Source organism: Eucalyptus grandis, chromosome 3, assembly GCF_016545825.1.
Source record: "Eucalyptus grandis isolate ANBG69807.140 chromosome 3, ASM1654582v1, whole genome shotgun sequence".
NCBI classification, from domain to species: domain Eukaryota; kingdom Viridiplantae; phylum Streptophyta; class Magnoliopsida; order Myrtales; family Myrtaceae; genus Eucalyptus; species Eucalyptus grandis.
Window position 1 is genome coordinate 1,955,039 of NC_052614.1, and position 14,692 is coordinate 1,969,730.

General features: G+C 39.8%; 1 long non-coding RNA gene across 2 annotated transcripts; it reads right to left on the bottom strand.

The window, feature by feature from the left end:
- Positions 1 to 533: 533 nt before the first annotated feature.
- Positions 534 to 5,628, bottom strand: LOC104444641. 2 transcript variants are annotated; one of them, XR_005549251.1, is made up of 3 exons: positions 5,500 to 5,628; positions 5,269 to 5,383; positions 534 to 4,434 (listed from the first exon to the last, which is right to left on the bottom strand). It is a non-coding gene; the product is annotated as an uncharacterized LOC104444641 (long non-coding RNA). The 2 variants fall into 2 exon arrangements; XR_005549250.1 differs by having other exon boundaries at positions 534 to 5,383.
- Between the last annotated feature and the right edge of the window lie 9,064 nt (positions 5,629 to 14,692).

The window sequence follows — 14,692 nt, forward strand, 5'->3', positions numbered from 1 at the left end:
CCGTTATATGCATGCTGTTTAGTTCTGTAAATTTTGCTTTAAGTTTGTATTCATGTTCTTTTTTTTTTACACTTGTTTTTACAACATCATTATACACGAAAGTTTGACAAACATCTTGGCCCTCCAAGTAAATTTTATTATGAAGTCTTGTCTAAGGCTTCTGCAATGTCCCTGGCCTGGACTAAACTTGCTGGAAAGGAGGAAGAGCTTCATAGGCTCTCTCAATCTTTCATAGGACAAGGCAGAAACCCAATAGTCTGGAGTAGAGCGGAGAGTATGGGAGGCAGGATATCCTTAGGCCCAACAACAAAAAGCTTTAGATAGGTGTGCCGTATTGAAGTGGCAGGTGTCATCTCTGGAGTGACCAACATAAGTGAAATCTAGCCTGGGTAAATAACATAAAGATCTAGAACTTTTACAAGCATAAATTCACTAAGAATAGATGTTTACTTAACCAGCCCATTATTTTCTAAGCAATACTAATTTACTACCGAGTCTACCATCAAATCCATTTACTAAGAAAGATTGCTGTATGAGAAACAAGAACAAGGAAAGAGGAATCATAAACTGAATCTGATAGATCATACTCATAAATATTTGATTTGAGTAAATAGGATGTTTACAAATATTTGCGATTGGAAAGACACCAAACCCACTAAAGCACAAAAGCCCATCTTTATCTCCAACGCAAAAGATATGCAAACATCGCTTTGAAGAATTTGAGTGCTCTACAAATGAATCTTGAACATTGTCAGTTAAACCAGCATCTCCGGGTACTAGTTCAGGCATTTGAGGAACTCTTGGACCTGGAGGGAAGAATCAAGTAGTGCGATCTTCAAATGCCAAAGAGTTACTAAAAGCGTTCTATAAACAAATGAATAATTACTTTCCAGTTGGAACATAAAAAATATGAGATTAAAGCTAAGGAGGCAAACAAATCAACAAGTTACAGATGACACCAAACATACTCTTTCAAAAAATCTTCCACAAAACCCATGCTAAAGCTGTTGGACTATGAAATAAGATTCTAAATATTTAAGAAAACCAGACTAAAACAATTATTTAAATGCAAACAGAGCATTATAAAAAGGTGTGAGCCATAAGATATCTGTTATTGGTAATAAAGATCACAAAGTTATATCAACTTTTAAGTTGAAAGATGCCACATACTCAATTAATTTGGGCATCCTCCTCCCAGTTGAGACACACCACAACTGCCATATGGGACTTCAAGCTTCTTAACAGTTTTCCATTCTGCTTGTTATTTATACCATGCTAGAAATGATTATACTACAGTGTGCATAACTGCTGCAAGCTAGTGCATATCAAAAGCAGCACATCACATATCCATTGTTCCATAAAGACAACTATTTTGGTAAGATAGCATTCATTATGTACAAACAAACTCCCTTCTCAGTAAAATGTAATCCATGAAGAGGACGATTAGTAATAAACTGGTAGAAATCTCAAAGAAACAGAATTACAGCAAGTACAGCCAAGTTCTGAGCCATTCTACTCATGACCAAGCAGTTATAGCTTAATAGAAATATAACCAATTACTTACAAACTTTTCCACCCACAAGCATAATTGAAGCACATACAGGTCATATCATTTAAGAGTCACCTAAATAATCACCTTCTTAATTTGACTGAACTAAACATATATTACAAATAATTGAAGAAAGCTATTAATTTTGATGAAAATAAGCATGTCACAGATGAATGCTTCTACATGACACCATCCACTTAGACCATATATTCTCACAATGAGGTTGTCCCCAGCAAACATTATGCTTTAATTTGTCGTTGACAATTGAAATAGTTTAAATCATTGATGACGGCATTAGCATGGGAGGAAATGTTTTTTCCTACACAAGAATGCAATTAAGCACATCAATCATATTCAAGTCCTAAAGTATATAAATCTATTGAATAGTATATAAGTTATGTATGATTGGTGATTAAAGTAATTCACTGCTGATTTCACCGATTAGATATGAGTCAATCAATTTCCGTGATTCATAATTTAACTCATGCATCAAACACTGTAGTGTCAAAAACATTTCAAGGCTTTGGTGTAGGACGATGAGTCCCACGATAAAGAATAAATATTTAGGCATCACACACAAAACTGCCTAAACATGACACCTAGGGTTTTTTAAGCAAGACACCAAAGAGGAATTGCATCACACAATCTGCAAAGCAACACTTGCCAAGTTCAATGAATTATCAACTCTGTTGAAAAGTAAAAATTATAACTATATTTGTAGACTCTCTAAAAGTTCTACTCCTAGTTGAAATAGGAAATCTCTAAACAAGAAACATTATTGGAGTATATGTAAGATCCTCCTACTCAAACTTAAAAGGAAGAAGGAAACATCGTAAAATCCTAATAATACTCAAATCCTAGTTGATAAATTCACTGATTAAACTTCAAGACAAATCCTGATCCTTGTTTGAGTTTCAAAGTCAATCTTCACCAGAAACTTGGTAGTCACCTTGCATAACTTGTTGGCTGCATCAGGCTTAGTGGATGATTTGATTGTCTTATACTAAATTCTATGAATGGGAATCCAATTACAATACTATGTACACAATGTTTGTGTCCTTGTCAAATGGGTACTTATTTGATAAAAGAAAAATAAAATGTAGTAATATCTCATGTCTAGAAATAATAACATTAGTCAAATTTGAAGTATCTTTATCATTAGTAATTACCTAACAATAAAAATAACACCATACTTTACAATCAATATCTAGTAATTACGTCTGTCATGGAATAACAATCTCAAACATCATTATCATTGTTTATAATTCCATTGGATGAAATTCACAATCCACAATCCATAGATTTGATTTTTTGATTCATGACTCAAATTTCCATGTCATATCAAAATTGTGGCTCCCTACTTAACAGCTAACACAATAAATAAATGAATATTGTTCTGAATTCAAAGTTCAAACTGTGAAACAGAAATCGAGTCATGTAATCTATCTAACTAAACAATAGTGCCAACTTGATTAACAACCTGACTAATCATGATCTGTTTATATTTAGTTTATTAAAATCTTTAATAATAATCATACATGAATTTTGTTTCTTTTCAAATTTAATTGACATTGATGATGATATGCATATTGTACATATGCTGTGTTGGTCATGTGAGGATTGGAATGACCCATTCAATTATATCTAACTAGTTAAATGGCTTATTCATCTCTTGTAATTTGTTCACCTATTTAACAAAAGGGTCATGTTTGGACAGAGTTTTCCAACAATTTTTTTTGTTAATCATATCTTGCTCAGATTGACGTATCTAGCAATCCATTGTTAACTTGACATTGACAGACATGACCGATAAAAGTGGATTGCTATCTCTATTAGCAGCTCAATTTTTGCTGAGCAAGTTTGCTGTGTGCATTGCATCATGCAGATTTTGAGCAATTCAGAATCTTTCCCAGGAGATTAAGGAAGGACACGTTCTGATGACAAAGGATTGTTGCAGAAGGAATTTCTAGTTGAGAAGCAATGAGGGTAACATTCAAATGACAACTTAGAAAGCTCACTTTGAGATCATGCAGTCAAACTTATCATCTTCAAGTCCAAGACAACAACCTTGCCATCAGGACACTGGCATAATGATGCTATACATTTACCTGGAGTAGATTGGAATGATTACGAGAAGCCAGAATTGATGACCCACATTGCAATGTGCAAAGAAAGCGATTCATTATAAACAAAAAAGAAAAGGGGGGGGGTTATTTGTTCCCAACAAAATTGACAGAAGAAGAGGAAAGATAGAGCACAAACATTAAGCAACAAAATGTTAATCAAAATTAGTGAAGTGAGGCAAAACATCATAACTGCACAAAATAACTAAGAGGCGGTCACTTTATACAAGATTTCTTTGGGCTAGTAGGTCATCTAAAGCGAGAGAATCTATATCTTGTTGGCAGGCTCCAATCCAATATATGAATTGAAAAACAAATCTTGTTGCTCAACTATGGAACCTCAAGGTGGAGTAGATGCTCGAAAAATTTCTCCAGGCGAAGATTGCAGTGTACTTGTATTTAAAACTTAGGTTCTTAACAGAAACCATTCAAGTACTGGCTCAAGTACTATGTTGCACTCAAAATGTTCTCCATATCCAGAAGACAATATGATGAGCGGAGCATTTGGATGTTTCTTGGAGAAAAAATCTCCCCTCTAAATTTTTCCAGGGAGAATAGACAGGAAGAACTACCAAGTTAGGCATATAATCCTAGGCTCTTACAAATTTGAATTACCAAAAGATTGTCATATAGGATCTTAACATACTTAGATGCAGCTCCCCTTACCCTCCTAGTCTCTTTGCTTTCTCCAATTTCTCCCAATGTCCCTCTTGACCAGATTGTCATATAAGTACGCAGCATAGCTTGAGATATATCCAAAAGCTAAAACTCCAACCAACGAACTTGATTAGCCAAAATGATGTGATGAAATGCCCTTCTATAATGAGAAGAAGATAAATAAAACTTCAAGTAATACAAAATGTGAGAAACTTTCCGCCTATAGTCTATATTTCAATATACGCTAAAGCTCTCCTTGTAGGGCACGTGCAATCAGTAAAAGAATGCTCAACCGGTAAAAGAAGGGGAGCCAGCAGTAAAATTACATTGTGAGAGTCACCATCAGAAATTTAAGATCTTTTTAGATGCCTGATGACATTTAGATGGTATTCTGCAGGGGCTAAACCTGCGAACTCCAAGTGGGCATCAAGCATTTCTGCATCGGAGATATCTAATCTATCTAGCATAAATGGCATCCCCCCAATTCATGTTAATTATTTTCATGGACACTCTAACTAGTGTACAAAGAAGGGAAAAACCTGGTTGAGAAGTCGATAAGAATCCATTGCGCCTATAAATAAAATCCCTTTATTCTACTGATACCAGCTTGGAATTTTTTACTTGAGACTGAGTCCTCTCTAGATTTCCAATCGCATCACCTACATTCACTCTTCGTTTCAGTGTAAAAGACCAACTCCTTGGTTCGACATCACCTTCTCATTCAGACTTCCAAGCACTTTATACCTCTATATTCGTCCAATCCTCTACTGAACGCAATTCAACCTAGATTGGCACTTACAGTGGTTCTTATGGCGAAAAGGGCAGAGAAGCACATTTAGGAAAAGCCTAAGAAGCAGAACGAGATAAGGCCAACGACTAAATGGGCACACACACCAAGCCATCATTAAAGAAGCGAACTTTCTTGACTCGAAGCAATACCCAGGAGAGATCGTCCACCGCCTCTGCCAATTGAATCGACAAGCACCGCCACCTTCGTGTCATCCATGACCATAGCCAGAAAATCCTTCTCTGGATTCTACTCCACCATCTTCACCTGCCACTCGGAGGAAATCGAGCAAAAACCTCAGCAAACCGAGTCGGAAAACAATCGAATCGAATCGACCCGCCCGTTAGGAAGTCGCAAAAAGAACGCCCGAACGAGAGCCGAACCTGGGAAGCCAAAGCGGGTCGTCGGAACTCGAAGTCGAAACGGAAGCAAGCGCCAGCGACCCACCTTCGTCGGTCTCCATCGCTAGAAAGCTCCGCAAGCAGCTCGAAAACGCAGTGTACAGAAGTGACAAGGGCAGCAGAAGAGCGAGACGAAGGATGGAAAAGCAAAGGGAGGAAGGAGGTCCAACCGGGCCGGGCCGGGCCGGGCTTTACGACTATAAGGCCTTGTCAAACAACGCCCGAAACTGCCCTTTCGGGCCCATGGAGGCTGAAGGGTCAAACTCATGAGGCATCGCATCAATGCGAATGGGGTGAATTAACTATTGAAATGTGACTTGTAAAAAAGGAATGTGATTATCTTCATTTGCTTGAATGACGATTATCACGTTGATGCAAGTAAAAATCCAAAAGATTTTTTTGACCAGAACAAACCACCGTAAGGCCCAATGTTTTAAGCTATTACATGAACCGATAAAATCCCCGACTTGAAAAGACCAAAAATATTCGGTTCAAGTCATATTGGTTTTGGTATTTTTTACACCCCTACTAGGTGAGGGTCATCACACCCTTGGCTATTTGGCATGGTATTTTTTTTTTACTAATATGTAAAAAGTCAACTTGATCAATGGACAGAGGGTAATGAAACTTTATTGGAGAAAACACCAATATACTTGTATTTTTTTAATATATATACTAGTAACTACATTCTATGAAATTCCATATCAACTACATAGGGATAAGAACACTAAGGATGCCATAACTATCATACAACATTCACTTGAGTATTTCATTAATGTATAATTGTTCATTTGAGTTACTATTTTGACAATCTGTCATAAATAGCTTTTTCACTTAATTTTATATCCAACGTGGTTTTCTAAGTCCAGCATTTTGTCCAACATGGCGAGTTTAAAAAATGTATGTATCTCTCTCCTTCTCTCTAACTACTTCCTCTATTGAAACGATAATGTCTCTCTCTAAATGTTTTGTCAAATGATGACATTTCTCTCTCCCCGAAAGCTTCCTCTATGAAAGTCGAAGAGCCCATAGAAGAAAAAGCTTCCTCTCTTGGGCACGTCCTCTGTCTTCTTTACTCTCCCTCGCTTACTCAATGTCACCTCTCTCGCTCAATGGAGACTAAAGGCATGGGAAAAGGGAAAAATGAGGGCTTGGTGCGCGACGAATCTTGTTGGACTTCATGGCCCCAATAGCAAAAAAGGTTGACTTTTATTTTGGTTTTTAATTTGAATTTAATAATATAATTGGGTTTGTGTATAAATAAAAGCTGGGATGCTTGGGAGTTGCATGGAAAGATGATTGTTCTTTCGCAAAGGATATGCTTATTCATTCATTCGACGAGCTTGTTTGTTTTATATTTGTTTCCACTCAATGTCATGGCTACGTCATAACATCTGTCAATTGGCTCTGAAAAACTTACTGTCAAATGTGTGTTTTTAGTGCAAGCCTTACTAGGATTTTTAAGACCTCTGCAACTTTGATGAAAAACAATTTTGGCGAGGAGGAAAGGAGTTCCATTGTGGGGCAAATCATCTCAAAAGGGTTGAAATTGTCGGTTCCAGTTCAACTTTGTTAAATCATAACCTCTATTTACCCTGGCTAAATTTCTTCTCGAGGAGGCAGTTGGATTGGAGAAGATAATAATTGACATTGAATTAAGGATGTCGCGTCATGGGGTGCCTGTTGAGCCTCATGATCTTTGGGATTTCCTTGAAGTGATTCAACTGCAAGAAGGCCATCGAAAAGCTTCACAAAATGCTAAAGTAATAACCAATTTTCGTTTCAGTAGACTCCATTACAAGCCATGAAAGCATAAGCAAATCACAGGTAGATGGTAAACCCTTGAAAATAGAATTACTGCTCTGTTTGTGCCACTTGTGACAGTGTGCGAAAACACAATACGTGGACAATAAATTGGGTTTAACAAATGATATGATGTTGCTTCATTTTCAGTTTTTCGAGCTTGACGTTTCTTTTGGGAAAAGTGCCAAAAAAGTCCTAAACCTTTTGGCTTTGTGCCGATTTAGTCATAAACCTTTTTTTGGTACCGATTTAGTCCTAAACCTTTTTACGTTGTGCCAATTAAGTCTATTCCGACCAATTTTGACCGGATTTTGCTTGAAACGCGGCCGGTGACGTGGCCCGGATCCTTGGCGCCGACGTGTATAATTTTTAATAGTATTTCAATTTTTTGATTTTTTTCTTTTGATTTTAATTTTTTTCTCTTTTTATTTTTATTCTTTTCTTTATTCTTTTTTTTTTTTTTTAATTTTTTCTGCTCATCTTCTTCCTCCATTTCGGTGATCGGAGACGACGGGCGAGCGAGGTCGAGACCTCCGCGGCCACCTCGCCGGTGGCGGCGGGCGGCCTCGCGCCGGGCGGGCGAGGCTCGCCCTCATCGGATGCAAGCTCGACCGCCCCGATCCGCAAGCTATCACCCTCACCGGTCCGGGCGAGGCGAGCCTTGCCGCCTCGGGCCTCGTGCCGTGGGGGGCGAGGCTCGCCCTCGTCGGATCCGGCGGTCGAGCCTCGCCGATCCTAAGCGCAAGGAGGAGTTCGAAAATGGGCGAGGCTTGACCCTCGCCGGATCCCGAGGGCGAGCCTCGCCGCCTGAGTCTCGAGGGTGGCCTTGCACTTTTGCCCTCGCCGGATTTGGCGAGGGTCGAGCCTCGCCCATTGCTGCACGGAAGCTTCGCTAGATCCGACGCGAGGAGGAGCTGGGAGGTCGCCCCCGCCGAGTGTGGACAGGCTTGACCCTCGCCAAATCCGGCGGGGCGAGCCTCACCGCCCGGAGTCTCGGGGCGGCCTCGCACTTTGGGCGGTGAGGCTCGCCCTTGCGGATCTAGCGAGGGGTTGAGCCTCGCCCACCGCGGCGATCGACCTCGCCAAATCCGGCGCGAGGAGCGCGGCGGGGCTCGCCCTCGCCGCCCAAGCCTCGAGGTGGCCTCGCCCGCCGGGTTTAACAAATCGACCTATGCCCCGTCGCCTTTGGCATCGCCAAGCTCCTCGACCTACCGGAGGAAGAAGATGAGCAGAAAAATAAAAAAAAGAATAAAAATTAAAAGAGAAAAATATTAAAAAAAAAAAAATATTAAAAATATTATTAAAAATTGTATATTCGGCGCCGATTTTCAGCAAAATCCGGCCAAAATTGGCCAGAAATGACTGAATTGGCATAACATAAAAAGGTTTAGGACTAAATCGGCACCAAAAAAAGATTTAGGAATAAATCGGCACAAAGCCAAAAGGTTTAGGACTTTTTTGCACTTTTCCCCGTTTCTTTTGGATTGAGCTTTTCCAACTTTCATGAGCAATTTTTCCTCTCATCATATGTTGTATCATGAGCTCCTTTTGAGCCCCAAGATAGCTACATCGACGTGAGACTCCTTTTTGGCAAGGATAAAGCATTGGTCCCCTTAGTTTACAGTGAATTCTCTTATTGGAGTTGTGCCTTAGCGGTGTGTAAGTGAAAAATAGTAGAGAATCCATCTGGACTAACACCATCATAAAGAGTCCCTGAAGCAATCTATCTAATCAATAGCTATGATGGTCTCGATCTATATAGACCAAGGCTAGTTAATTATTTCCCTAGCATATGCCCAAGCGCTTGTATTGGTGTAACATGAAAATTGACATGTCAATGGTGGGACCTACCTTGCCATGAAAGGCATATTTGAATATCTCTATGTGATAGAAACAAATGCAAAGGAGTTTTGTAATCTCATACTTTTACCATTTAATACCATGAAATGTCGTTGGTGCATTATAATCTCATAATACTAATGAGAAGTAAAATCCTAAGATGTGTGTGTAAAATTAAGACTGGAGCAAAGTGAGGTGCGCATGACATCGGTGGATGAAGCGGGAGCAGAGCATGATGTCAACTCCTTGACCATTGACAAGAGCAAGAAGATTAACAAGTTCCTCCATGAACCCTAAGGATTCTAGCATCATAGCGGTAATCCATCTATCCTGCGCAGGGGTTTTCTAGGGCTGGAAACTTCAAAGTCGTTCTATTGTCATATTTAGTTTCCATACACTCTAATTTTCCTCCTCACCAGATACACGAGTGAATGCCTTTCTTGCTGTCTCGGTGTTTAATCAATCTTAGTTAGTGCAGGTTCCTATGTTGAGATGAAATTTCATAAGCCCCACGACAAATCCAAGCTATCGGTCTGCCTATGATTTTGATCCCTCCATATAAAAAACTAATTTTGATCCAAACTTGAAAGATCCTCATCCTTGAGACCAGCTCTGATGGCGAAAACCGTGCCCGGCACTCGGATACTTCCTTGAGCTGTTTTTCGACACCAACCCATGTTCCAAGATTTCCGATGAATCATGATTTAACGCGTTTGAACTCTTAGTGATCGATCGTGGCCCTTCAAAGATCCAGAAGCAAATCCATACCCTAAGACTAATGGCTATGTTAATCTGACATGGCGTTATCCACACATGCTGCTGTGTCGAATTTTTTATGGCCTTAATTAATGAAGCTATGTGGGAAGGAGAAGGTGGTCATGGACGTTCGTCGGCGATCGATGCAGAGTTCGTTCCTGACCATATGTGGAGAAAATTGCAGAAGAGAGAGAGAGAGAGAGAGAGTTGATTAAATCAGTCAAGGCGGACTTATTTGAATTAACGGGCGGGGCAAGCCAGGTCGGATCAGACTATATTACAAACATAATAGGTACTTCAGGCTTCACGACGAGTCTCCATGGGCTCAAAAGTGGTGGATTAATTATTTCATTGTAATTTGAGAAAAGAAAATACTGCTAAAACCCTAAATTATACTCACTATGTTATAATTTAACAAACCTTTTCTTTTTTCTGCATCGCGAAAACCCCTTAACTCAAACTCATAATAGCATGCCTAATATACCCTCCATCTACTTGTAGAAATCCTAAACTTTATTTGATATGACACCAATACATTAAAAAAAAAAAAAGAATTGTGTCATCAATACTACAAACTTAAATCAACGTTACGAAAATTTAGGCCACTATTGTCATTGTGAGCATTTTTTTTATTGGGTCTGGTGACCAAAAAAAGAAAATTGATCATTGATTTCGTAATGACTTAATTTAAAATTTTTAGTAACATAAAAGAAGTATGAGTTATTGACGTCAGTAAATATAATGTAGAATTTTTTGTATCATCAATTCATCGCAAAAGTAATGTGATCATTACTCCTATGAATTAATGAAATTGGCATCCCACAAATGCAATAATTCACAGCTTGCACAGATGTCAAGATGATGGGACAGCTCACGCTAGACAAAATGATCCGCTGTGACCACTCGAATTAAAGCCTGAACACATGTGGTTGCATTGCATTTGTCTCAACGAAAGCTTGAGATATGCTTATTGCTCCAACGTATACGGGCTACTCCTTCAATTTTGGTTCGTGCCTTAACTTAATCTATCTAGTAGGCTAAACCCTTCCACATCGCTTCTGAAAAAGCTGAGTTTATCTTTAATATGATTAACAGAGAGGCATTGTGAGAAGTGGCACAAAGTGAAACAACATAAGAAGACCTGCAATGAGGCTCTCTTAGGTCACGAAGGTACTTCGGTGTGTTTAATTACCAAGCTGTTTTGATAATTAGGATGACATGTTTATATTTTGTCGTTTTCATTTTTGTAGTTTGAGTAAATTGCATCCAACATCACTGCCTTCCTTTCCTTCTCTAAGGATTGCCTCCTCACCTTGATGTTTCAAAAATATGAGATTTTATAGCTTTTATAAGCGTTCAAACTTGACTTTCAAGTCATGGGATGATGAAAAAAAATGTATAATATCTATAAGGGTCAACTTACTTATTCTCTTGTTCATGTTAGAGTTTCCTCTCGCATAATGTTCGAGTTTTTCGCCATGTCTTCATCTTTCTCAGCTCTTCGTCTGATCTTTGCGTTCCATTTGAACCACTGGTGCTCCTTGCAATTTTTACCCTAAATGTTTATGTTCCTCTTTACCTCTTCTGCATGCACACTTTCTTTTCTTCCTTCCAATCATCACCTTCCCCTCGTTCCGTAGTTTCTTCCGTCTCTCTCAAATACCAGTTATTTCTGCTTTGCATGTTGCCGATCTGTAACATGCAACTCTTGCCATTCTTAGTTTCGGTCATCTGCTCTTCAAATTATCCATCCTAGTGTTCTTCGGTTACTCTACTAATGGATGAAAGGGATGATACCTCCAGAATTGCTTCCCTATGCAATCGCCTTGGTTGATTATGCTCAGAACAGGAGTTGGAGGTTTGGGATGATCTCCCTGCATCGGCCAAACTGCAGGATTGTCGCCTTATACTGGTGGGTAATGTTTTTACCAATCCCTCTGTGAATGTATCGGCATTTCATGTGGCGATGAAGAAAGCCTGAAGAGTGGATCATGTAGAGATAACTTCAGTAGATACAGGGCTGTATATAATTAAATTTCGAACTAAAGTGGAAAAAAGGCGCGTTCTAGATGGTAGCCCTTGGTTATTTTCCGGTCAATTGGTTAACCTACGACCATGGCAACCACATACTCCCTTACAACACTATGATTTTAGTAAATGCCTGTTTTGGGTGCGTGTTATTGGCTTACCTTTGGAGTGGACTTCTACTCCTATTTTGCGTAGAGCTGTCTCCCAGCTAGGTAAAGTTCACGATGTGAAAACTGACATCTCTGCAAGAATTAGGATTGAATTAGATTTGAAAGAACCTTTGAAAACTGGAAAACTCATAAGTATTGAAGGCAAAACTCTATGGCTTGATTTTCGGTATGAGAGATTGTCACATTACTGTTACTCCTGTGGAAGGCTCGGTCATTATGCTGCTTCATATATGGAGGTCCCTTATGATGAAGCCCAATTTGATGGTCGGGACACGATGATCTATGGACCTTGGCTTAGAGCTGAGCTTAAACAATTTAGCCTTTACTGGGATGCTTTTTACCACCCTAAAGTTCCAGTTGTGCCAATGGAAGAGACAGTACTTGAAACTCCTCCTCCAAAACAGCCTGCCCTCCTAGCTCTCCCTTCTATCCCGGCCATGGTGGATGCAACTTCGACTCCTGTTATATATCAAGAGACTTCCAGGCTCTTGAATATTGCCAATCCTACTACTATCACTACAGATTTAGTACTTGCAGCAGTAAAGATGAAAAATACTTAGACCTTTCCAGTGGATAAGCAACAACAGAAAAAATCTAAGATTCCTCGCCCAATGCCACTTGGGGGTTCCAGTAAAAAATCGAAAAGATATTCACCCTATGATGTTACACTTCCCTCATCTATAGTTTTTGATGAGTCCCTCCTTCTGGATGCCCTAGTTTTGGAGGTACCTCTCCCTGATCTTCGGGCTTTGGCGGCTGGCCCTCAACAGCCACTGTGTTCCCAATGAAACTCCTGAGTTGGAATTATCAAGGGTTAGGCAATCCCCTGACAATTCAAGCATTAAAGGCGATGGTAGCCTGTGATAAGCCCGATATCGTGTTCTTAATGGAAACGAAGCATAATCAACAATTTGTGACTAGGTTATAGCGTAAGTTTAAATTTACTCACTCTTTTGTGAAGGATCCAGTTGGCTTCAAGGGCGGTCTTGCTCTGTTTTGGAATGACCATTTTGAAGTTACTCTTGTACATATGGATGCTCAGTTTGTTGATTTCATCACCCGTGATTCTAGGACAATAGTCTCTATGCATATCACTTGCTTGCATGCTCCTCCAACATATCAGCTCCGTCAAGACTTCTAGGATACCATAAGAATCATCCACGCTGCAAATCATTTACCTTGGCTGTGTCTCGGTGATTTTAATGACTTTCTTTCTCCCTGGGAGAAGATGGGCAAGAGACCTGCATCCACTTCGCGAATGACCTCTTTTCGGAATGTAATTAATGATTGTGCCCTTCTAGAACTCCAAAGTAAAGGTTGCGAATTTACCTGGTCCAATAATCGTGAAGGGGATGATCTAGTAAAGGAAAAGATTGATCGGGTGCTTTGTTCACTGGAATGGCTGACGTCTTACCCTTCTGCAGAAGTATATGCCCTACCTCTTGTTGGCTCGGATCACTGTCCTTTGTTGCTGCAGGCTCGTCCACCATCTGTCAGGCGCGCAAAGATGTTTCAATACGAAGCTTTCTGGAATCAAGATAACGAGTGTCACGACATAGTTAGACAGGCATGGGAAAACAGTAGTACCTCATTGCTTTCCAAGTTACAGGCAGTTGCTACCCGATTAACCAGCTGGAGCAGAGCCCGGTTCAGCAATTGTCATCAACGCATCTCTTACTTGCAATCTCAACTGCAGACAATTATCAATCGACCATCTTATCAGGAAGGGGAAAAGGAGCACGCTAATGCTATTAGATGTGAAATTCAGAAACTATGGATTCAAGAGGAACAATTTTGGGCTATGCGTTCTCGTATCCAATGGTTGAAATGGGGAGATCATAATTCAAAGTTTTTTCATGCCTACACCATGCAACGATGACAAACCAATAGAATTACTATGCTTGTAGATACTCATCACCAGTGGATTAGAGAACTAGCACAGCTCAAAGAACTTACTCAGGGATTCTTCTCTCAGCTGTACAAGTCTGTGGGCTATCGAGATTTTCGTCCTTTCTTAGAGCAATGTCCACCAGTGGTAACACCTGAAATGAATAACCACTTGATGAGTCGGGTAACAGAGGAGGAGATTTACCAAGCAACTTGTCAGTTGGGAGCTTCGAAGTCTCCTGGTCCTGATGGGCTCCCTGGACTCTTCTATCGGCATCACTGGAATGTTATCAAATCAACCGTTATTCAAACAGTTCAAGACTTTTTCAACACAGGAAGTATGCCTACAAGACTAAACAGAACGATCATTGCCCTAATCCCTAAAGTTTAGCATCCAGAAAGTATTGAACAGTACCGTCCTATAAGTCTTTGCAACTTCGCTTATAAGATCATTTCAAAGATTATGGCCAATCGACTTAAACCATGGCTATCTACTTTGATCTCCAAAGAGCAAGTGGCTTTTATTAGCACTCGACAGATACAGGACAACATTATGGTGGTTCAAGAAGTCATGCATCAATTTAAAGTGTGAGCATGTAAGAAACGTTTCAACCTTATGCTAAAAACAGACATGCAGAAAGCCTACGATAGGGTTGAATGGGACTTTTTAGAAGCCTATTTGAAGCATTTGG